Below are 24,928 nucleotides of genomic sequence, written 5' to 3'. Positions count from 1 at the left end.
CCGGCCTCTCAGTCTCCAGGATGTTGTGTGGGAATCTCTTGCTGCTGACTGCTCTCTTCCAGCTAATAAAAGCCTATCTCGCCTCACGTCTCCGAGAGTTATTGATGGTGCATCAATTTTATTAGCTGGAATTTTAAAACAAGGAAAGTATTTTATGTCTGGAAAGATTGGACATTGATCCTCAAGCTCCTGAAGCAGCTCTTGCCTTTGAACTCTGGCTTGCATGCTTCCAATCATACTTGGAAGCGATTCCCGTGACTGAGCCTGCCACAATGTACAAAATCCTCCTTTCCAGAGTCAGTCCGAAGGTATACTCCCTTATTAGGGACCTGCCGACTTACGAAGGGGCACTGGACGCCCTCAAAAGACAGTACCTGCGGCCGGTGAACACCGTCTACGCAAGACATCGCTTAGCGACGCGGTGGCAGCGGCAGGAGAGTCGAGCGCTGAGTTTGTCCGGGCCCTACAGACACTCATGCGGGCCTGCGACTGCAGGGGACTGACAGTGGAACAACATGCGGAGCTCCTGGTAAGAGACGCCTTCGTTACGGGGATCAGGTCAGTGTACGTGCGCCAGCGGCTGCTGGAACACGCCGATCTTACCTTACATTCGGCTATCGAGCTGGCTGACACGCTGGAGGCTGCGCTGCACAACGCTAATGCTGTCCTGGCGCGCGATCTCCCGTCGGCCCCGTGGATGCTGCAGACCTCACAACCCGCCGGCAAATCGACCTCGGCTGCTGCCACTCACGAGTCGGCAAAGTCCCCACAACTCGCTGGCGAATCGACCACGGCTGCTGCCACTCACGAGTCGGCGAAGTGTTACTTCTGCAGACTCAAGAAGCACCCCCGAAAACACTGCCTAGCCCGAGAAGCTACCTGCTCCAGCTGCGGAAAGAAGGGCCACTTCGCCAAGGCCTGTAAGTCTAAACCATGAGCGGGGTTGAGCAGCGCCACGTGCAAGGCATGGGTGTCGCCATCTTGGTCGCCGCCATCTTGCCAGTCCGCCTCGTGCGAGGCATGGGGGCGGCCATCTTTGTCGGCGCCACCTCGCCCCGCCTCCGACCCACGGGTGCTTACCAGGCACCAAGACAGGGATGCAACTCTGGCCTCCGTGACCCTCGAGCAAAGCGCCCCACACCAGCTCGCAAGGTCAATGATGGACATCCTGGTGGAGGGGCACAGGACTAGATGCCTGTTTGACACGGGCAGCACTGAGAGTTTTATTCACCCGGACACGGTGCAACGCTGCGGACTCGTGACACGGTCGGTAAGCCAGAGGGTCACCATGGCTTCTGGGTCGCATTCCACAGATATCCGGGGGGGGTTGTGTGGCGACATTGGTGGTGCAGGGCACAGAACATCGGAACTTTGCGCTACTGGTCATGACTAAACTATGCGCACCTGTGCTATTGGGGCTGGACTTCCAGAGCCACCTCGAAAGTGTGACAATGGAGTATGACGGGCCCCTCCCACCACTCACTGTCAGGAATCCTCAGTTTGGTGGGACTTCGGCATATACTCTGCTACTGACCACACACACGCACCGAACCACACATCCCACCCAGCACCATGCCGACAGCTGTGCTACTGACACCACTTGCAGCCTTTCCACCCTCAAGGTCCCTCCCCCACCGCTGTTCGCCAACCTGACCCCCGACTGTAAACCTGTGGCAACTAAAAGCAGGAGGTACAGCGCGGGGGACAGGGCCTTCATTCAGTCGGAGGTACAGCGGCTGCTCAGGGAGGGGATCATTGAGCCAAGCACAAGCCCTTGGAGGTCCCAGGTGGTTGTTGTTCGGACCGGGTAGAAAAATAGGATGGTCATGGACTATAGCCAGACCATCAATAGGTTCACACAGCTTGACGCGTACCCCCTACCCCGCATCGCGGATATGGTCAACCAGACAGCTCAGTACAAGGTGTAGTCAACCATAGACCTGAAATCCACTTATCACCAGCTCCCCATCCGCCCAGAGGACCGCCCCTACACCGCCTTCGAGGCGGGCGGCAGGCTCTATCACTTCCTGCACGTCCTCTTTGGGGTCACAAATGGTGTCTCTGTCTTCCAGAGGGAAATGGACCGGATAGTGGACCAGTACCAACTGAAGGCCACATTTCCCTATCTGGATAACATCACCATCTGTGATCAAGACTGGCCGGATCACAACACCAACCTCCAATGATTTTTCCAAGCAGCGAAAGCTCTTAACCTTACCTATAACAGGGACAAGTGTGTGTTCAGAACCACCCGACTCGCTATCCTTGGGTATGTCGTGGAAAACGGGGTCATTGGCCCTGATCCCGACCGTATGCACCCCCTGTTGGAACTCCCTCTTCCCACCACCCTCAGAGCCCTCAGACGGTGCCTGGACTTCTTTTTCTATTACGCCCAATGGGTCCCTCACTACACAGACAAGTCCCGCCCCCTGGTCAAGTCCACCGCATTTCCCCTCTCAGCTGAGGCCTGTGTGGCCTTCAGCCGCATTAAAGGGGACATTGCCAAAGCAACGATGCATGCGGTGGACGAGACCATTCCCTTCCAAGTAGAGAGTGATGCCTCCGACTTCGCGCTGGCTGCTACCCTCAACCAGGCAGGAAGGCTGGTAGCATTCTTCTCTCGTACCCTTCAAGGCCCTGAAATTCAGCACTCCGCAATGGAGAAAGAAGCCCAGGCCATAGTGGAAGCTATTAGGCACTGGAGGCACTATCTCGCCGGCAAAAGGTTCACCTTGCTGACCGACCAGCGCTCGGTTGCATTCCTGTTCAGCAACTAACAGCGGGGCAAAATCAAAAATGATAAAATTTTGCGGAGTCAGCAGGATACGCTCATGGAGTGAGTACTGTTTTAGATTCGCTCCATAACCTTTACTTTTTTTAACCTTTGATCACCCTTATTTAACTTATTTTTACCTACACCAAAAGATTCTTGCTATTTTTTTGGACTTATCGTTAAGAGTTTATTGTGAATTTTTGAAGATATGTACTCAGAAATGGCTCTTAGATCTAAAGGACAAGAACCTGGGCGGAACCCGAACGGTAATGGAAAGAAGCACGCTCATCCGCAACGCACTGAATTAACTTATGAACTGTTATTGGAGGTTTTGGATAAAAAATTTGATGAACTACAACAAATTTTTAAACAAGATGTAAAGGCTTTTCAAGATTATATGGATAAGATGGATTCAGTAATTAACCAGCAGCAAGTTCTTATCGCATCTCTGCAAGAAGACGCTCGGAAACGAGTTTTGATAATTGAAAAATTGCAACAGGATTTACTTTCGACCACCAAACTGGTGGAAACACTTAAAGCCAAGAGTGTCGACTTTGCGAATCGGTCCAGAAGACAGAACCTACGTATACTTGGTCTCCCGGATGGCATAGAACAAGGCGACTCTTCGAAACTCTTTGCTCAACTTTTAAAGGATGTGTTCCCGTCTGTATTTCCAGATAGCCCCCTGTTACTTGATCGTGCTCATAGAATCAAGCGTCAATCACTGAGTGTCTCAGCTAAACCCTCGGTTGTAAGTGTCCGGTTTCATTACGTACATGATAAAGAGCAACTTACTCGTGTGGCCCGGCGTGTAGGAATGGTTACATTTCAGGATCACGATTTCCACTTAGTAGAAGATTTTAGTCCAGAAGTAATGAAGGCAAGGCTTCTTTTTAAACCTCTGATGTCTGAATGTTATGAGAAAAATCTAAAACCTGCGCTCTTATACCCTGCGAAGCTCAGAATCTTGCCGCCGAACGCTCTACGCCGGGTTTTCCTTTCTACATCTGAAGCGAGAAGTTTTCTAAATGAGAACTTCCCTATTGCTACTGTCTCTCATTCCTAATAAATGAGGGATTTTGATCGTGTAAGATGGTTTTTGATTCCTCAAACCAGATTTTGTTTCTGGCTATTGGTGTAGGTTTACTCTACACTTTATATTCAAGTGAAAGTGTTCTTTTGTCATATTAATCGGTTTGTTTTATACACTTTAACCATTATACTATATTGTTGACTATTATTTTTGTTCCCTCGAAGGTGAATTTTTTTTTACTAAGATGGTGGTTTTTTGGAAAAATATTTTTTTGCTTTTTTTTAAGATGGCGTTATTTTTTCTCTTGTCTTCTTCCTACAATGCATCGCTTATCACAGTCTAAATATTTTTTGGTTTGTTTGGGTTATAACCCGATTTATAAGTTTTTAGTGATTATATTCTTTTCAGTTTTTTTACAACCAAGTATATTAAGAAGTTTGGTTTTAGTATAGTGATGATAATTTTTAATGTTTGGGTGGATTTTTTATATATATCCTTTATATACGGAGTGGTCTTCCGCTGATATGGGTGTAGAATTAGTTTCATTTTTCCCTTTTCCCAGCCTGTTTTTGGCTGTTGTTTTTTTTCTCTCTCTTGAGGGGGTGGGGGTGGTCTGTTTTCTAACTCTATATTTCCTTTTCCAGTTTGTTTTAGTTTTTTCATTTGGGCTGTTTTTGAACGACAAATATGTCTACGATGTCATCACTTCCGGGTCCGCTCTTTATTTTTGTTCCTCTTCCGGGTGCAGGAGGTTATAATTTGGTTAACCCTTTTTATACCAAAGGGTTGAATTTAGAAATATGGCTCAGACCATTAATTTTGTGTCTTGGAATACTAATGGTTTAAACCATCCGATTAAATGAAAGAAGATTTTCAAAGTATTCCAAAGACTTAATGCTCATATCATTTTTGTACAAGAAACTCATGTGAGGAAGGAGGACAATTATCGCTTTTTGTGGGGCCAACAGTACCATTCGAATTCAAATGCCAAAGTAAAAGGAGTTTCAATTCTTATTGACTCTTCTATTGCATTTATCCAACATGATATCTTTTCGGATCCGAATGGTAGATTTTTGTTAATTACGGGTTTACTTTGTAATAAAAAGGTTGCTATGGTTAATGTTTATGCTCCAAATGTGGATTGTCCTGATTTTTTTAAGTCCTTATTTACTTCTTCACCTAATCTAAATGAATATAAGTTAATAATGGGTGGTGATTTTAATTGTTGTTTAAATCCTTTGATGGACAAATCTATATCTACTCAGACTTTACCCAATAAGTCAGCCACTTGTATCAACTCTCTCATGACTGATAATGGAGTTTTTGATATTTGGAGATTTGGGCATCCTAAGTTTTCTTTTTTCTCACATGTTTATCATTCTTATTTGAGAATTGATTATTTCTTTATTGACTCTTGTTTGATTCCTTCGGTAAATGGTTGTGATTATGATAGTATAGCTATTTCTGACCATGCTCCTTTAAAATTTTCTATTAAATTTATGGATAAAGTTCCCAATGCTAGAAAATGGTGATTTGATTCTACCTTATTGCAAGATCCAGACTTTATTAAATTAATGAAGGAACAGATCGATTTCTTCTTTTCAACCAATTCCACGGAAGATATTTCTTATGGAACACTTTGGGATACTTTTAAAGCATATATACGTGGACAGATTATCTCTTACTCTGTTGGTCTGAGAAAACGCATAAAGAAGGAAGCTCTTTTATTGGTTGATAAAATCAAAGAGATGGACAAGAAATATTCGATTACTCCTAGTAAGGAGCTTTACAAGCAAAGGGTTGAACTTCAAACAGAACATAGTTTATTACTTACATCTTCGATTGAAAATCAACTGATGAAGTCCAGATCTGATTTTTATATACATAGTGATAAATCGGGTAAACTGCTTGCTAGTCAATTGAAGAATGCTTTGGTTAAACGTCAAATTACTAAGATCTGTCAGCAAAATGGGGATTTGACAGTTAACCATGATGAGATAAATAAATCATTTCAAGATTTTTATACTTCCCTATATCATTCTGAATTTCCTCAGGATTGTGGTACCATGTGTGATTTTCTTGGGAAATTGAATTTCCCAAAATTATCACCAGATGATCTTTCATTATTGGAAACTCCTATGACTGAGGCAGAAATCAAAGGGGTTATTTCCTCCATTAATTCAAGGAAAGCACCTGGTCCGGATGGGTATATAGCAGAATTTTTAAAATGTTTTTCCGCTACTCTCTCTCCTTGGTTATATAAGGTTTTTGAAGAAGCAATTAGATTGGGCAATCTGCCACAATCTTTTTATAGAGCTTCCATTTCTTTAATATTGAAGAAAGATAAAGACCCTACTGACTATGCATCCTATAGACCAATATTGAATGTAGATTCCAAGATTTTTTCCAAGTTACTTGCATCCAGGTTGGAGAAGGTATTACCCCAAATTATTTTGGAAGATCAAACTGGTTTTATTAAAAATCGTTATTCTTTTTTTAATGTCAGGAGGTTATTGAATATTGTGTATACTCCTTCATATAACGTTTCAGAATGTGTTATTTCATTAGATGCGGAGAAAGCATTTGACAGAGTTGAATGGCCTTACTTATTTAATGTGTTGGAGAAGTTTAATTTTAGTCCGACATTTATTTCCTGGATTAAACTGATTTATCATACTCCAGTAGCCTTGGTGTTTACTAATAATCAAAGATCTCCCTTTTTTCGTTTATTTCGGGGTACTAGACAAGGCTGTCCTCTTAGCCCACTATTATTTGATATTGCTTTAGAACCCTTGGCAATTGCTATCAGAGAATCACAGGATATTCTTGGTATTAATCGTGGGACAGATACTCATAAGTTATCTTTGTATGCAGATGATTTATAATTATTTATTTCTAATCCTGAGAAATCTATTCCAGTAGTTTTATCATTGTTGGCTCAATTTAGTGATTTTTCTGGGTATAAATTAAATCTTAATAAGAGTGAATTGTTTCCTTTAAATAGACAGGTCCCAATCTATGGAAACTTACCTTTTAAATTAGTTAATGACTCTTTTATTTACTTAGTGATTAAAATTACAAAAAACCATAAAGACTTATTTAAGGTTAATTTTGTACCCTTAATCGATCAGATTAAATGCTTGTTTACTAAGTGGTCACCATTATCTTTATCTCTGATAGGTAGGATTAATGCTATTAAGATGGTTATTTTACCTAAGTTTTTATATATTTTCAAGCGGTACCAATTTTTATTCCGAAATCTTTTTTTACTAATGTTGATTCAAAAATTTCCTCATATATATGGCAGAACAAAAATCCCAGGTTAGGTAAAATATCCTTACAGAAGGCAAGGAAGGAAGGTGGATTAGCATTGCCTAATTTTGGATTTTATTATTGGGCAGTTAATATTAGATATTTGATATGTTGGTTAAAGATTGGGATGGATCTTTTGGCCCTCATTGGGTGAGCCTGGAAATTAAATCTGTACCAGGTTTTGCACTGGGTTCTATTTTGGGGACTTCTCTCCCTTTGCTCTTTCTAAATTGCCGAAACGAATTGACAACCTGATAGTTAAACATACTTTACGTATATGGTTTCAATTTTGGAAATTTTTTGGGTTGACTCCGTTAATTTAAAATATTCCTACTGTATCTAAATGTTTTTTCCACCCTTCAATTATAGACCAAGCTTATTCGGCTTGGAAGACTAAGGGATTACTACGATTTTCTGATTTATTTTTGGACAATTGTTTTATGTCTTTTGAGCAATTATCTAACAAATATAATTTGCCTAGATTTCATTTTTTTTAGATACTTACAGATTAGGAATTTTTTAAATACTGTACTTCCTACTTTTCCAAACTTTGTGTCTTCAGGTATTTTGAAGAGTTTGTTTGAATTAAACCCCTTTCAAAAAGGGCTTATATCAAAACTTTATAATATAATTATGAAGATACATTCAAAGCCCCTTTATAAGACAAAAAATATTGGGAAAGAGAGCTTAACCTTATTATTCCTATTGAGAATTGGGATAGAATTCTTCAATTAGTTAATACATCATCTATATGTGCCAAACATTCATTAATACAGTTTAAGGTCGTACATAGGTCCCATATGTCCAAGGATAAATTAGCTCATTTTTATTCCTATATAAATCCTATTTGTGATAGATGTCAATCTGAAATAGTGTCTTTAACTCATATGTTTTGGTCGTGTCCGCTTTTGAAAAAATATTGGAAAGATATTTTTGATATTATTTCTGCAGTATTGAACATTGATTTACAACCCCATCCTATTACTGCAATTTTTGGTTTACCAATGATGGACTCACTTCACTTATCTTCTTCCGCCTGTCGAATGATTGCATTTCTTACACTAATGGCTAGAAGATCTATTTTGTAGAACTGGAAGGAAATTAATCCTCCTACTGTATTTCATTGGTTTTCTCAAACTATGTTATGTTATAAACATTATAAACAGCCTTTTTTTTCAGTTTTCAGTTATTCTTTTTTTCTTTTTTCCTTTTTTTCTCTCTCCTTATTAGTTATTAGATTATTAGATTAGTTTTTTTTGCACATTTTTTTTCTTTTTCTTTTTTCTGTTTTTTTTTAATTACTTATCATGATATACCTGGATTTGCCTTGTTTATTTATATATTGTATCGTTCATGATTTGGAAATACTCATTTATACTGTAATCATTGCTTATGTATTCTTTCATGTTCAGTTGTAATGTGTATGTTTGTAACCCCATTATCTATGTATCAATTGTATTTTGTCGATATTAATAACAATAATAAAAAGATTGAAAAAGAAAGAAATTTTGCGGTGGAGAATGGAACTCTTGTATGACATCCTGTACCGGCCTGGCAGACTCAATGAGCCCCCTGATGCCCTATCCTGGGGAACGTGTGCCATCGCACAGCTTGACCAGCTGTACGCCCTCCATGCAGATCTTTGTCACCCGGGGGTCACCCGATTTTACCATTTCATGAAAGCCCGGAACCTGCCGTACTCCCTTGAGGACATCAGGACGATGACCAGGGACTGCCAAGTCTGCGCCGAGTGCAAACCGCACTTCTACCGTCCTGAAAAGGTGCAACTTATCACGGCCACCCACCCCTTTGAGCGACTGAGTGTTGACTTTAAAGGCCCCCTTCCCTCCACCGACCGCAATGTCTACTTTCTCAACATAATCGACGAGTACTCGCGGTTCCCCTTTGCCATCCCCTGCCCCGACACCACTACCACGTCCGTCATAAAAGCCCTGCGCCAGCTCTTCACTCTGTTCGGATATCCCTGCTATATCCACAGTGATAGAGGGTCCTCCTTTATGAGTGACGAGCTGCGCCGGTACCTGCTGGCTAGGGGCATTGCTACTAGTCGGACCACGAGTTATAATCCCCGGGGAAATGGACAGGTGGAGCGGGAGAATGCCACAGCCCTTAAGTCAAAAGGGTTGCCGGTCTCTCGATGGCAGGAGGTCCTCCCTGAGGCACTCCACTCCATCCGCTCTGTGTTATGCCCGTCCACCAATGCCACCCCTCACGAGCGCCTATTCTCTTTTCCCAGGAAGTCTGTCACTGGGACCACCCTACCAGTTTGGCTGACGTCCCCGGGGCCAGTGCTGCTCCGGAAACATGTGAGGAGCAATAAATACTCCCCGCTGGTCGAGAGGGTCCACCTTCTACATGCGAACCCCCAGTATGCCTACGTGGTCTTACCTGATGGGCGGGAGGACACGGTCTCTGTCCGCGACCTGGTGCCCGCAGGAGCAGCAGACCACTACCCCGAACGCTCCACGGTAACTATGAACCCTGTACCCGAGGTGACACCGCGCACACCAGGCCCTACACAGACTCCTCACAACACTCCCATACCGGGCGTCTCACACGCACGTATACCAGGTGGCTTGCACACGCACGAGGGATCACTGACGCCTAGTGGGCTGACACCTCCAGTTAGGCCGGAACCAGCACAACCTCCATCTCCGGTGCAATCACCACCACCGTCTCCTGTGCAATCACCCCCACCAGCACCTGTGCAATCACCACCACCGGCACCTGTGCAATCACCACCACCGGCACCTGTGCAATCTCCACCACCGGCACCTGTGCAATCACCACCACCGACACCTGTGCAATCACCACCGGCACCTGTGCAATCACCACCACCGGCACCTGTGCAATCACCACCAGCACCTGTGCAATCACCACCAGCACCTGTGCAATCACCACCAGCACCTGTGCAATCACCACCGGCACCTGTGCAATCACCACCACCAGCACCTGTGCAATCACCACCACCGGCACCTGTGCAATCACCACCACCGGCGCCTGTGCAATCACCACCAGCACCTGTGCAATCACCACCGGCACCTGTGCAATCACCACCGCCGGCACCTGTGCAATCACCCCCACCGGCACCTGTGCAATCACCACCACCGGCGCCTGTGCAATCACCACCAGCACCTGTGCAATCACCACCGGCACCTGTGCAATCACCACCACCGGCACCTGTGCAATCACCACCACCGGCACCTGTGCAATCACCACCACCGGCACCTGTGCAATCACCACCGCCGGCACCTGTGCAATCACCACCACCGGCACCTGTGCAATCACCACCGACACCTGTGCAATCACCACCGGCACCTGTGCAATCACCACCGACACCTGTGCAATCACCACCACCGACACCTGTGCAATCACCACCACCAGCACCTGTGCAATCACCACCGGCACCTGTGCAATCACCACCGGCACCTGTGCAATCACCACCACCGGCACCTGTGCAATCACCACCACCGACACCTGTGCAATCACCACCACTGGCACCTGTGCAATCACCACCACCGGCACCTGTGCAATCACCACCGGCACCTGTGCAATCACCACCGGCACCTGTGCAATCACCACCGGCACCTGTGCAATCACCACCGACACCTGTGCAATCACCACCACCGGCACCTGTGCAATCACCACCACCAGCACCTGTGCAATCACCACCACCGGCACCTGTGCAATCACCACCACCGGCACCTGAGCAATCACCACCACCGACACCTGTGCAATCACCACCACTGGCACCTGTGCAATCACCACCACCGGCACCTGTGCAATCACCACCGGCACCTGTGCAATCACCACCACCGGCACCTGTGCAATCACCACCACCGACACCTGTGCAATCACCACCACCGGCACCTGTGCAATCACCACCACCAGTACCTGTGCAATCACCACCACCGGCACCTGTGCAATCACAGCCGGTGCTACGTAGATCGCAGCGACAGATTCAACCACCTGATAGACTTAACCTGTAAATATACTTGTGAGAAACCTCGCCCCATGGGGACTCTCTTTTAAAACAGAGGGGGTGAATGTGGTGAACTACATACACCTGTCTGGACACACCCCCTGCTGACTGCTCCTGTGGCTCCTCCCACAGACCCCGGTATAAAGGCGATTGGAGGCACAGACCCTTCCTCAATCTCCAGGATGTTGTGTGGGGATCTCTTGCTGCTGACTGCTCTCTTCCAGCCAATAAAAGCCTATCTCGCCTCACGTCTCCGAGAGTTATTGATGGTGCATCAGTAGTTAATTTAAATCACTTAGTAAAGATCTGTTTTCACTTTGACGCAAATGAGTTTTTTCTGTTGATCAGTGTCAAAAAGCCAAATTAAATCCACTGTGATTCAATGTTGTAAAACAATAAAACATGAAAACTTCTGGGGGGGGGGGAATATTTTTTTAAGCACTGTAGAAGGTGATTTGTGAAGCTAGATAGATTGGGAAGATAAAGGTCCATGGAGAGGAGAGTGGACCTTAGGAGAAAGGAAAGGAGGAGGGGATACAGAGGGAGGTGAGAAGAGGTATGGGGCCAGAGTGGGGAATAGAGGAAGGGTGAGGGGGAGGAAATTTTTTCACTGGAAGGAGAAATCAGTATTCACACCATCAGGTCGGAGGCCACCCAGACAGAATAGAAGGCGTTGCTCCCGCACCCTGACTGTGGCCAAGAGGAGGCCACGACCGACACTTTGGAACGGGAATGGGAATTGGAATTCACACGTTTGGACACTAACAAGTTCTGCTTTTGGCAGGAGGAGCAGAGGTGCTTGATGAAACAGTCCCCCTATTTGCGATGGTTCTCAGACTAATGCAGAGGAGGGTGGCCGCAGCGGATTCTCTTGAGAGGTCCGGTTGGGACTCTGAATGGAAATGAGGAGGCAGGTGCAGTACTTTGGCCAAGTGCTGGCAGGAAGGACGAATGGAAAAGAGAATCACGGAGGGAGTAATGCCTGTGAACAGCGGAGAGGGTGTGGTGAGGTCTGTTTGTTGGTGTGATCCCTTTGGAGACAGCGGACTTGCAGAGGACGGTGTGGTGGATTTGGAGGCTCATTGGTAGGTAGGTAAGGACAAGGGGATCTCTGTCGCTGTTAAGATGGTGGAAAGATGAGGTGAGTGCAGTTGTGCTGGAAGTGGAGAGATGTGGGAGAGGGAAGCATCAATGGTGGAGGAAGAGGAACCCTTTCTTTGTAGAAGGAGGACATCTCTGATGTCCTGGAAAGGAAAGCCTTATTCTGGGAACAGTTGTGGCAGAGACAAAGAAACTGAGAAACGGGAGAGGAGATGGTGGGGAGAGGTAATGTCAGGTTTCTAAAGATGTCAGTTTGTCTCCAGAGATTCAGACTCAGATTGAAAAAGGGATGGGAGGTGTCAGAAATAGGCCAAGTGAACTTGAAGGTAATGTGGAAGTTGGTGAAATTGATAACTACAACATTCTTGCAACAGTTGGTGATCTCTCCACAAATGTTTTCATCTAAATCCCTTGGACTGTTGGGTCATTTATTTTATGAAAGTGTTCAAACTTTGCTTATTCCTCAGTTCACCAATGATGCCTCTGCAAACTGTCCTGACAGAACACTGCCGTGACATTTTCCCTGACTCGTAATGCCACTCTCCTCCTTCGATCCCTCTCACTCTGTCGCGTCTAAAGCAACAGAACCCAGAACACCGAGCTGCCAGTCCTGCCCCCCCCCCCGCAGCCAAATCTCACTAATGGCGACAATATCATGATTCCGCGCCCCGAGCTCGCCTGCCTGTCCTATAGTAACCCTTGCATTGAAATATACACAATTCGGAACATTAGTCCCACCATGCTCAATCCTTAGGATCTTGACTTTGTCAGATAACATCTATTTCCTCTACTATCAGTTCTGGCACTCTGGTTCCTGGTCCCCTGCATCCCCACCCACCCCGTTCCCACACGCAGCACTAGCAGACCTTCCCACTAGTACATCATACTAGTCCTCCTCCAGTTCAGGTGTGAACCAACTCTTCTGCACTGGTCCCACCTACCCTGGAAGAGAGCCCCATGATAAAATTCTGAAGCCCTTCCTCCTGCACCAGCTCTTCAGCCACGTTAAACTGTCTGACCTTCCTGTTTCTGACCTCACCGTCACAGGGCACAGTTAGCAATCCTCAGATCACAACCCTGGAGCACCTAACTCCCTTTGCAGAACCCCATCCCTCTTCCTACACATGTCATTGGTCCCGACATGGACCACAACCTCCAGCTGCTGACCCTCCCAATTAAGAATTCTGATGACTCAGTCTAAGACATCGTGGAGCCTGGTACCCAGGAGGCAACGTACCATCAGGAAATCTCATTCTCATCCACAGAACCTCCTTTCTGTTCCCCTAACGAATCCCCTATCACCACAGCTCACCTCTGGGTCAGACTTCCCTCTTCCAGATCATTGCAGTCCCTCCACCCACCAACAGTATCCATGTTGTTGAGGGTGTGGCCACAGAGCTACCCTGCCCTGGCTGTTTAACACCTTTCCCCATCTCAACTGTCACCAGTTTCCCGTCTCCCGCACCTCTCTATATGCCCTGTAAGTCACCCCCTCTGCCTCCATGGAGTGTTAGAAGCTGCAGAAGGGTGGGCCTCTTGTGGGAGTAGTCTTCAGGGATATTGGAGGGCTCCCTGATTTCCCACATCTGCAAGAGGAGCTGTCAACTATCCTACATGGCACTTCTACTGTTTCAGCTGTACAATTATGAAGGAAACAATAAATAAACTGAAAAAAACCTACCTACAGCTTTTCGCCTTTGCTCATTCAAATGTCTCCTTGCAGAAGCCTCAAAGAGCTAAAGATTCAAAATCTCCACTCTAACACTGCACTCCAACAATGGCCGCTCTGCGGGCCCTGTCTTACACCTGCGAATGAACCCTGACCTCTGATTGGCCGCTCTTCAAAACTCACAAAGCATTGCATTTGAAAGCACCCTCACCAACCTGCTCAATCAGTTCTTCTCTCGCTCCTGACCTCCGACTGGCTGCTGCTGAAACAAAAGAGAAGTGAGATGGAGTAGGAAGTTGGGAACATTATCCCAGCGTCAAAATGTCTAACCCAGTGGATATGTATCAAAGAAGATGCATGAGGCAGTTTTTAAACCCAGGGAGTGCTGGGTGCCTGCAATGTGTTACAGTAGTGGAGAGGGGGGGAGATATGATAGAAGTGATTAGACAGACACATCAATGTACAGGGAATAGTTATTGGGCCCTCTCCGACCCCCCACGGCGCTCCCTCCTCACCAACACTCCCACAACGCTCCCTCCTCACCAACACTCCCACAACGCTCCCTCCTCACCAACACTCCCACGGTGCTCCCTCCTCACCAACCCTCCCACAACGCTCCCTCCTCACCAACCCTCCCACAGTGTTCCCTCCTCACCAACCCTCCCACAATGCTACCTCCTCACCAACCCTCCCACAACGCTCCCTCCTCACCAACCCGCCCACAACGCTCCCTCCTCACCAACCCTCCCACAACGCTCCCTCCTCACCAACCCTCCCACAACGCTCCCTCCTCACCAACCCTCCCACAACGCTCCCTCCTCACCAACCCTCCCACAATGCTCCCTCCTCACCAACCCTCCCACAACGCTCCCTCCTCACCAACCCTCCCACAATGCTCCCTCCTCACCAACCCGTCCACAGTGTTCCCTCCTCACCAACCCTCCCACAATGCTCCCTCCTCACCAACCCGCCCACAACGCTCCCTCCTCACCAACCCGCCCACAACGCTCCCTCCTCACCAACCCTCCCACAATGCTCCCTCCTCACCAACCCTCCCACAATGCTCCCTCCTCACCAACCCTCCCACAATGCTCCCTCCTCACCAACCCGCCCACAGTGTTCCCTCCTCACCAACCCTCCCACAACGCTCCCTCCTCACCAACCCTCCCACAACGCTCCCTCCTCACCAACCCTCCCACAATGCTCCCTCCTCACCAACCCGCCCACAGTGTTCCCTCCTCACCAACCCTCCCACAACGCTCCCTCCTCACCAACCCTCCCACAATGCTCCCTCCTCACCAACCCTCCCACAACGCTCCCTCCTCACCAACCCTCCCACAACGCTCCCTCCTCACCAACCCTCCCACAACGCTCCCTCCTCACCAACCCTCCCACAATGCTCCCTCCTCACCAACCCGCCCACAGAGTTCCCTCCTCACCAACCCTCCCACAACGCTCCCTCCTCACCAACCCGCCCACAATGCTCCCTCCTCACCAACCCGCCCACAGTGTTCCCTCCTCACCAACCCGCCCACAACGCTCCCTCCTCACCAACCCTCCCACAGTGTTCCCTCCTCACCAACCCTCCCACAACGCTCCCTCCTCACCAACCCTCCCACAACGCTCCCTCCTCACCAACCCTCCCACAGTGCTCCCTCCTCACCAACCCTCCCACAACGCTCCCTCCTCACCAACCCTCCCACAGTGCTCCCTCCTCACCAACCCTCCCACAACCCTCCCTCCTCACCAACCCGCCCACAGTGTTCCCTCCTCACCAACCCTCCCACAACCCTCCCTCCTCACCAACCCTCCCACAACCCTCCCTCCTCACCAACCCTCCCACAGTGCTCCCTCCTCACCAACCCTCCCACAACGCTCCCTCCTCACCAACCCTCCCACAACGCTCCCTCCTCACCAACATTCCCACAACCCTCCCTCCTCACCAACCCGCCCACAACGCTCCCTCCTCACCCCCCCTCCCACAGTGCTCCCTCCTCACCAACCCTCCCACAACGCTCCCTCCTCACCAACCCGCCCACAACGCTCCCTCCTCACCAACCCTCCCACAACGCTCCCTCCTCACCACCCCTCCCACAGTGCTCCCTCCTCACCAACCCTCCCACAACGCTCCCTCCTCACCAACCCGCCCACAACGCTCCCTCCTCACCAACCCTCCCACAACGCTCCCTCCTCACCAACCCGCCCACAACGCTCCCTCCTCACCAACCCTCCCACAACGCTCCCTCCTCACCAACCCGCCCACAACGCTCCCTCCTCACCAACCCTCCCACAACGCTCCCTCCTCACCATCCCTCCCACAGTGCTCCCTCCTCACCAACCCGCCCACAACGCTCCCTCCTCACCAACCCGCCCACAATGCTCCCTCCTCACCAACCCTCCCAAGGCACTCCCTCCTCACCAACACTCCCACAGTGTTCCCTCCTCACCCCCTCCCACAGTGTTCCCTCCTCACCAACACTCCCACAACGCTCCCTCCTCACCAACACTCCCACAACGCTCCCTCCTCACTAACCCTCCCACAGTGTTCCCTCCTCACCAACCCTCCCACAACGCTCCCTCCTCACCCCCTCCCACAGTGTTCCCTCCTCACCAACACTCCCTCCTCACCAACCCTCCCACAGTGTTCCCTCCTCACCAACCCTCCCACAACGCTCCCTCCTCACCCCCTCCCACAGTTCCCTCCTCACCAACCCTCCCACAACGCTCCCTCCTCACCAACCCTCCCACAACCTTCCCTCCTCACCAACCCTCCCACAGTTCCCTCCTCACCAACCCTCCCACAACGTTCCCTCCTCACCAACCCTCCCACAGTGCTCCCTCCTCACCAACACTCCCACAGCGCTCCCTCCTCACCAACCCTCCCACAGTGTTCCCTCCTCACCGCCCCTCCCACAGTCCTCCCTCCTCAACATCCCTCCCACAACGTTCCCTCCTCACCATCCCTCCCACAACGCTCCCTCCTCACCATCCCTCCCACAGTCCTCCCTCCTCAACATCCCTCCCACAGCGCTCCCTCCTCACCATCCCTCCCACAGTCCTCCCTCCTCACCACCCCTCCCACAACGCTCCCTCCTCACCACCCCACCCACAGCACTAACCCACCCCTCCACATACCACACCACCACTAACCCACCCCTCCACATCCCACACCTCCACTAACCCACCCCTCCACATCCCACACCACCACTAACCCACCCTCCACATCCCCCACCACCACTAACCCACCCTCCACATCCCACACCATCACTAACCCACCCCTCCACATCCCACACCACCACTAACCCTCCCTCCACATCCCACACCACCACTAACCCACCCCTCCACATACCACACCACCACTAACCCACCCTCCACATCCCACACCATCGCTAACCCACCGTCCACATCCCACACCATCACTAACCCACCCCTCCACATCCCACACCATCACTAACCCACCCTCCACATCCCACACCACCACTAACCCACCCCTCCACATCCCACACCATCACTAACCCACCCCTCCACATCCCCCACCATCACTAACCCACCCCTCCACATCCCACACCATCACTAACCCACCCTCCACACCCCACACCATCACTAACCCACCCCTCCACATCCCACACCATCACTAACCCACCCCTCCACATCCCACACCATCACTAACCCACCCCTCCACATCCCACACCATCACTAACCCACCCCTCCACATCCCACATCACCACTAATCCACCCCTCCACATCCCACACCATCACTAAGCCACCCCTCCACATCCCACACCACCACTAAACCACCCCTCCACATCCCACACCATCACTGACCCACCCCTCCACATCCCACACCATCACTAACCCACCCCTCCACATCCCACACCATCACTAACCCACCCCTCCACATCCCACATCACCACTAACCCACCCCTCCCCATCCCACACCTCCACTAACCCACCCTCCACATCCCACACCATCACTAACCCAGCCTCCACATCCCACACCACCACTATCCAACCCCTCCACATCCCACACCATCACTAACCCACCCTCCACATCCCACACCACCACTAACCCACCCTCCACACCCCACACCATCACTAACCCACCCCTCCACATCCCACACCATCACTAAGCCACCCCTCCACATCCCACACCTCCACTAACCCACCCTCCACACCCCACACCATCACTAACCCACCCCTCCACATCCCACACCATCACTAACCCACCCCTCCACATCCCACACCATCACTAAGCCACCCCTCCACATCCCACACCACCACTAACCCACCCTCCACATCCCACACCATCACTAACCCACCCCTCCACATCCCACACCATCACTAACCCACCCCTCCACATCCCACACCACCACTAACCCACCCCTCCACATACCACACCATCACTAACCCACCGTCCACATCCCACACCATCACTAACCCACCCCTCCACATCCCACACCATCACTAACCCACCCTCCACATCCCACACCACCACTAACCCTCCCTCCACATCCCACACCACCACTAACCCACCCCTCCACATACCACACCACCACTAACCCACCCTCCACATCCCACACCATCACTAACCCACCGTCCACATCCCACACCATCACTAACCCACCCCTCCACATCCCACACCATCACTAACCCACCCTCCACATCCCACACCACCACTAACCCACCCCTCCACATCCCACACCATCACTAACCCACCCCTCCACATCCCACACCATCACTAACCCACCCTCCACATCCCACACCACCACTAACCCTCCCTCCACATCCCACACCACCACTAACCCACCCCTCCACATACCACACCACCACTAACCCACCCTCCACATCCCACACCATCACTAACCCACCGTCCACATCCCACACCATCACTAACCCACCCCTCCACATCCCACACCATCACTAACCCACCCTCCACATCCCACACCACCACTAACCCACCCCTCCACACCCCACACCATCACTAACCCACCCCTCCACATCCCACACCATCACTAACCCACCCTCCACACCCCACACCATCACTAACCCACCCCTCCACATCCCACACTACCACTAACCCACCCTCCACATCCCACACCACCACTAACCCACCCTCCACACCCCACACCATCACTAACCCACCCCTCCACATCCCACACCACCACTAACCCACCCTCCACATCCCACACCATCACTAACCCACCCCTCCCCATCCCACACCATCACTAAGCCACTGATTCTGTTTGAATTATGATTGTATTGCTGATCTGTGATTTTTTTTTCATTGTGCATTATAACCGGAGTAAGAATTACTTTGTTCCCTTGTACAGGAAATTATGGTTTCAACTGCAACTCATTTCAGGCCTCATCCTGCCAAGATTTATTTTGTCTGTTGGAGCAGGCGACTGCAGGCAGTGTGCTTTTCAGTGGAATTCCTGTCACCCTGCCGCTACTCTTTCAATCCATACACTGACCATGGGCTCACCAGTTTCAGCGCAATGTGACCCATTCCACGCACTCACCACTCTCTACGTAAAAAACTTACCCCTGACATCTCCTCTGTACTTCCAACCACCTTAAAACTATGCTCTCTCCTGCTAACCATTTCAGCCCTGGGGAAAAGCCTCTGACTAGCCACACGATCAATGCCTCTCATCATCTTGTACACCTCTATCAGGTCACTTCTCATCCTCTGTCACTCCAAGGAGAAAAGGCTGGGTTCACTCAACCTATTCTCAGAAGGCATGCTCCCCAATCCAGGCAACATCCTTGTAAATCTCTTCTGCACCCTTTCTATGGTTTCCACATCCTTCCTGTAGTGAGGTGACCAGAATTGAGCACAGTACTCCAAGTGGGTTCTGACCAGGGTCCTATGTAGCTGTAACATTACCTCTCGGATCTTAAACTCAATCCCATGATTGATGAAGGCCAATGCACTGTATGCCTTCTTAAGCACAGAGTTAACCTGTGTAGCAGCTTTGAGTGTCCTATGGACTCGGACCCCAAGACTCCTCTGATCCTCCGCACTGCCAAGAGTCTTACCATTAGTACAATAGTCTGACATCATATTTGACCTACTAAAATGAACCACTTCACACTTATCTGGGTTGAACTCCATCTGCCACTTCTCAGCCCAGTTTTGCATCCTATCCAAGTCCCGTTGTAACCTCTGACAGTTCTCCACACTATCCACAACATCTCCAATTTTTGTGTCATCAGCAAATTTACTAACCCATCCCTCCACTTCCTCATCCAGGTCATTTCTAAAAATCACGAAGAGTAAGGGTCCCAGAACAGATCCCTGAGGCACTCCACTAGTCACCGACCTCCATGCAGAATATGACCCGTCTACAACCACTCTTCGCCTTCTGTGGACAAGCCAGTTCTGGATCCACAAGGCAATGTCCCCTTGGATCCCATGCCTCCTTACTTTCTCAATAAGCCTTGCATGGGGTAACTTATCAAATGCCTTGCTGAAATCCATACACTCTACATCTACTGCTCTTCCTTCATCAATGTGTTTAGTCACATCCTCAAAAAATTCAATCAGGCTCGTAATGCATGACCTGCCTTTGACAAAGCCATGCTGACTATTCCTAGTCATATTATGCCTCTCCAAATGTTCATAACTCCTGCCTCTCAGGATCTTCTCCATCAATTTACCAGCCACGAAGTAAGAATCACTGGCTTATAATTTCCTGGGCTATCTCTACTCCCTTTCTTGAATAAGGGAACAACATCCACAACTCTCCAATCCTCCGGAACCTCTCCCATCCTCATTGATGATGCAAAGATCATTGCCAGAGGCTCAGCAATCTCCTCCCTCGCTTCCCACAGTAGCCTGGGCTGCATCCCATCCGGTCCTGGTGACTTATCCAACTTGATGCTTTTCCAAAAGCTCCAGCATATCCTCTTCCTTAATATCTACATTCTGAAGCTTTTCAGTCCACAGCAAGTCATCGCTACCATCGCCAAGATCCTTTTCCATAACGAATACTGAAGCAAAGTATTCATTAAGTACCTCTGCTAACTGCTCCGATTCCATACACACTTTCCCACTATCACTCTTGATTGGTCCTATTCTTTCACGTCTTATCCTCTTGCTCTTCACATACTTGTAGAATGCCTTGGGGTTTTCCTTAATCCTGTCCACCAAAGCCTTCTCATGGCCCCTTCTGGCTCTCCTAATTTCATTCTTAAACTCTTTCTGGCTAGCCTTATAATCTTGTAGATTCATATCATTACCTAGTTTTTTTTTAAACTTTTCATAGACTCTTCTTGACTAGATTTACAACAGCCTTTCTGCACCATGGATCTTGTACCAGACCTTTCCATGTCTCATTGGAACATACCTACGCAGAACCCCACACAAATATCCCCTGAACATTTGCCACATTTCTTCTGTACATTTCCCTGAGAACATCTGTTTCCAATTTATGCTTCCAAGTTCCTGCCTGATAGCTTCATATTTTCCCCTTACTCCAATTAAACGTTTCCCTAACTTGTCTGTTCCTATCCCTCTCCAATGCTATGGTAAAGGAGATAGAATTGTGATCACTATCTCCAAAATGCTCTCCCACTGAGAGATCTGACACCTGACCAGGTTCATTTCCCAATACCAGATCAAGTACAGCCTCTCCTCTTGTAGGCTTATCTACATATTGTGTCAGGAAACCTTCCTGAACACACGTAACAAACTCCACCCCATCTAAACCCCTCACTCTAGGGAGATGTCAATCAATATTTGGGAAATTAAAATCTCCCACCACAGCAACCCTGTTATTATTACTCCTTTCCAGAATCTATCTTCCTATCTGCTCCTCGATGTCCCTGTTACTATTGGGAGGTCTATAAAAACACCCAGTAGAGCTATTGACCCCTTCCTGTTCCTAACTTCCACCCATAGACAATTCCTCCATGACTTACTCCTTTTCTGCAGCCGTGACGCTATCTCTGATCAACAATGCTACACCCCCACCTCATTTGCCTCCCTCCCTGTCCTTTCTGAAACATCTAAAGCCTGGCACTCGAAGTAACCATTCCTGTCCCTGAGCCATCCAAGTCTCTGTAATGGCCACAACGTCATAGGTCGAAGTACTGATCCACACTCTAAGCTCATCCGCTTTGTTCATGATACTCCTCACATTAAAATAGACACATCACAAACCATCGGTCTGAGCTCATCCCTTCTCTATCACCTGCCTATCCTCCCTCTCGCACTGTCTCCAAGCTTTCTCTATTTGTGAGCCAACCCCCTCTTCCCCAGTCACTTCAGTTCGGTTCAGTTTCCAATTCTAGCAATTCTAGCTTAAACTCTCCCCAGTAGCCTTAGAAAACCTCCCCGCCAGGATATTGGTCCCCCTCGGATTCAAGTGCAACCCATCCTTTTTGTACAGGTCACACCTGCCCCAGAAGAGGTCCCAATGATCCAGAAATCCGAATCCCTGCCCCCTTCTCCAATCCTTCAGCCACGCATTTATCCTCCACCTCATTCCATTCCTGCTCTCACTGTCGCGTGGCACAGGCAGTAATCCTGAGATTACTACCTTTGAGATCCTGCTTCTCAACTTCTTTCCTAACTCCCTGTAGTCTGTTTTCAGGACCTTCTCCCTTTTCCTACCTATGTCATTGGTACCAATATGTACCACGACCTCTGGCTGTTCCCCTTCCCATTTCAGGATATCATGGACGCGATCAGAAACATCCTGGACCCTGGCACCTGGGAGGCAAACTCCCATCTGTGTTTCTTTTCTGCATCCACAGAATCGCCTGTGTGACCCCCTAATTATAGAGTCCCCTATCACTACTGCCTTCCTCTTCCTTTCCCCACCCTTCTGAGCCACAGAGCCAGACTCTGTGCCAGAGGCACGAGCACTGTCACTTCCCCCGGTAGGCCATCTCCCTCAACAGTACTCAAACAGGAGTGCTTATTGTTAAAGGGGACAAACACTGGAGTACTCTCCAGTACCTGACGCCTGCCCTTCCCTCTCCTGTCTGTGACCCACTTATCTGTCTCCCTGATGTGACTATCTGTCTGTAGCTCCTCTCTATCACCTCCTCGCTCTCCCTGACCAGACGAAGGTCATCGACTGCAGCTCCAGTTCCCTAAAACGGTCTCTAAGGAGCTGCAGCTCGATGCTCCTGCTGCAGTTGTGGCCAACCGGGAGGCCGGGAGACTCTGGACCTCCCACATATGACACCTGGTACAGAAAACCGGCCTCACAAAATACTTCCTGTTTGTATTCTACACAGATAACCTACCTCGCCTTGACCCGTTATCGCCGAAGCCCCGTTGAGCCAAAGCCTTCCTACTCTGTCTCCGGCTCCTCTGATGCCGGCTCTGTAAATCTGTCTTCCTTTTAAACTCTTCCCACTGTTCTCACTGGCCGACTTGCGCAGTCGTGCCCCGTTCAAACTGCATCCATTAAATCCCGAGTTGAAGGGGCGAATACTTATGCAATTAATGATTTTGTGTTTTATATTTTTAACTAATTTAGATCACTTTGATGAGATCTGTTTCACTTCGACACAAGAGAGTCTTTTCTCTGTTGATTGGTCAGAAAAGCCAAATTAAATCCACTGGGATTCACTGTTGTAAAACAATACAACATGGAAACTTCCAAGGGAGTTGAATACTTTTTATAGGCACTGTACATAAGTTATTTTATCTATGTATATTTATTGTGTTTTATTTATTATTGTGTTGTATATCTAGTTTTTTTCCCGTTCTGCATCAGATCTGGAGGAAGAATAATTCTGTTCCCTTTTACACTTGAATACAGGAAATGACATTAAATGAACTTGACTCTTGACTTCCTCTCATTAGTTTCAGCTGCAACTTATTTCAACCCTTGTCCTGCCTGGATTTATTCTCCCTGTTACAGCTGGAGACTCCGGGCAGTATTATGGATAAAAAAACCCTTGACAGTGAACATCAGCCCCCCCCCCCCCCCCACCGTTCAGTGGTATTCCCGTTACCCAGCCCCCCCCCACCCTCAACATCCAGGGGGTCACCGCTGACCAGGGGCTCACCATAAACACCATGGCTCCAGGCTGCAGATCCCGTGGAGAGTGAACGCCAGGTCTTCCCCCCATCTGCAGGTCAGGGTGTGGTCAAACTCTTCCCAGCTCACTGCACGTACCGGCTCTCACACCCCCAAAGGAGCTCGACACCATCCAGGACAGAGCAGGCGGCCCAATCACCATCCTGCAAACTCAGACAGCCCCTCCTGAACCCTCCAACTCTTCCCAACCAGAAAGATGAGGAGACGGCGTGGGGGGGGGGGGGGAACACCAATACTCAAAGGCTCCCCCCTCCACTGCTCCCACACCTGTTGACCATTCCTTCATTGTTGCAGGGTCTGAACCCTGGGAGTCTCTCCCTGCCTCTCCCCCTCCCCCCCGCCCCACACACACATAGACTGCATTAAGGGGCAGCTTACCACTATCTTCTCAGGAGGGATGGAGGGACTGCTCTCCACTCACCTTCAGCTCAGAGAAAGCCCGGTCTTTGAGAACTTGCCACTTCAGTCTTTCCCCTGTCACTGTGAAACTCCTCTGGCTAGAATTCAACACCCCCGTCTGCACCGGTAGGTGAGTGTGGTTTGAACTAGTTCTAACCCTAACCCTTCTTTGCACTGACGACAGCCAGTAAGACACTTTGCAGTTTACAGCTCCTTTGCTCCCTCTGGCAGGGCAGTGAGACTGTGTAGTCTGTTCTACTGCACAGGCCCATCGGCTGTGGAAACAGAGAGTGGAGGACGTTCCCAGCAGGTTCAGCAGCAGATGTGTGGAGACAGAGGGAGAAGGAAGGAGAGAAGGGTAAAGACAGAAAGGGGGAAGAGAGGGTGAGGGGGAGAAAAGAGAGAAGATGAGAGCAAGGGAAGGGAAGACGGTGAGACATAGGGAGGCAAGCAGTCAAAGCTTCAGGTCTGAGAATTAAGTACAAATAAACAGTTGCAGAAGATTACAAATGGGATAGTCACAGCACATCTCACCCATATTGTCCCATTTCCCAGTGTCATTGGATCTAAGCCT

General features: G+C 49.1%; 1 protein-coding gene across 7 annotated transcripts in view; it reads right to left on the bottom strand.

Annotated features, from left to right (window-relative positions):
• Nucleotides 1-24,514, bottom strand: part of LOC132385420 (chemerin-like receptor 1) — a 41,157-nt gene extending 16,643 nt beyond the window's left edge. The window contains exons 1-2 of one of the 7 annotated variants that reach the window (XM_059957471.1): nucleotides 24,377-24,514; nucleotides 14,107-14,150 (exon numbers count right to left, since the gene is read on the bottom strand). The gene's annotated coding sequence lies outside the window, so the exon portion shown is untranslated. Of the gene's footprint in view, nucleotides 1-14,106; nucleotides 14,154-23,152; nucleotides 23,354-23,923; nucleotides 24,041-24,333 lie in introns of those variants that run through there. The other 6 variants (XM_059957472.1, XM_059957474.1, XM_059957477.1 and 3 more) reach the window with 6 other exon arrangements.
• Nucleotides 24,515-24,928: the final 414 nt, after the last annotated feature.

Source organism: Hypanus sabinus, assembly GCF_030144855.1.
Source record: "Hypanus sabinus isolate sHypSab1 chromosome 1 unlocalized genomic scaffold, sHypSab1.hap1 SUPER_1_unloc_9, whole genome shotgun sequence".
Lineage (NCBI taxonomy): Eukaryota > Metazoa > Chordata > Chondrichthyes > Myliobatiformes > Dasyatidae > Hypanus > Hypanus sabinus.
Note: the sequence above shows the minus strand (reverse complement) of the source record. Positions and strands in the feature narration are given on the sequence as shown.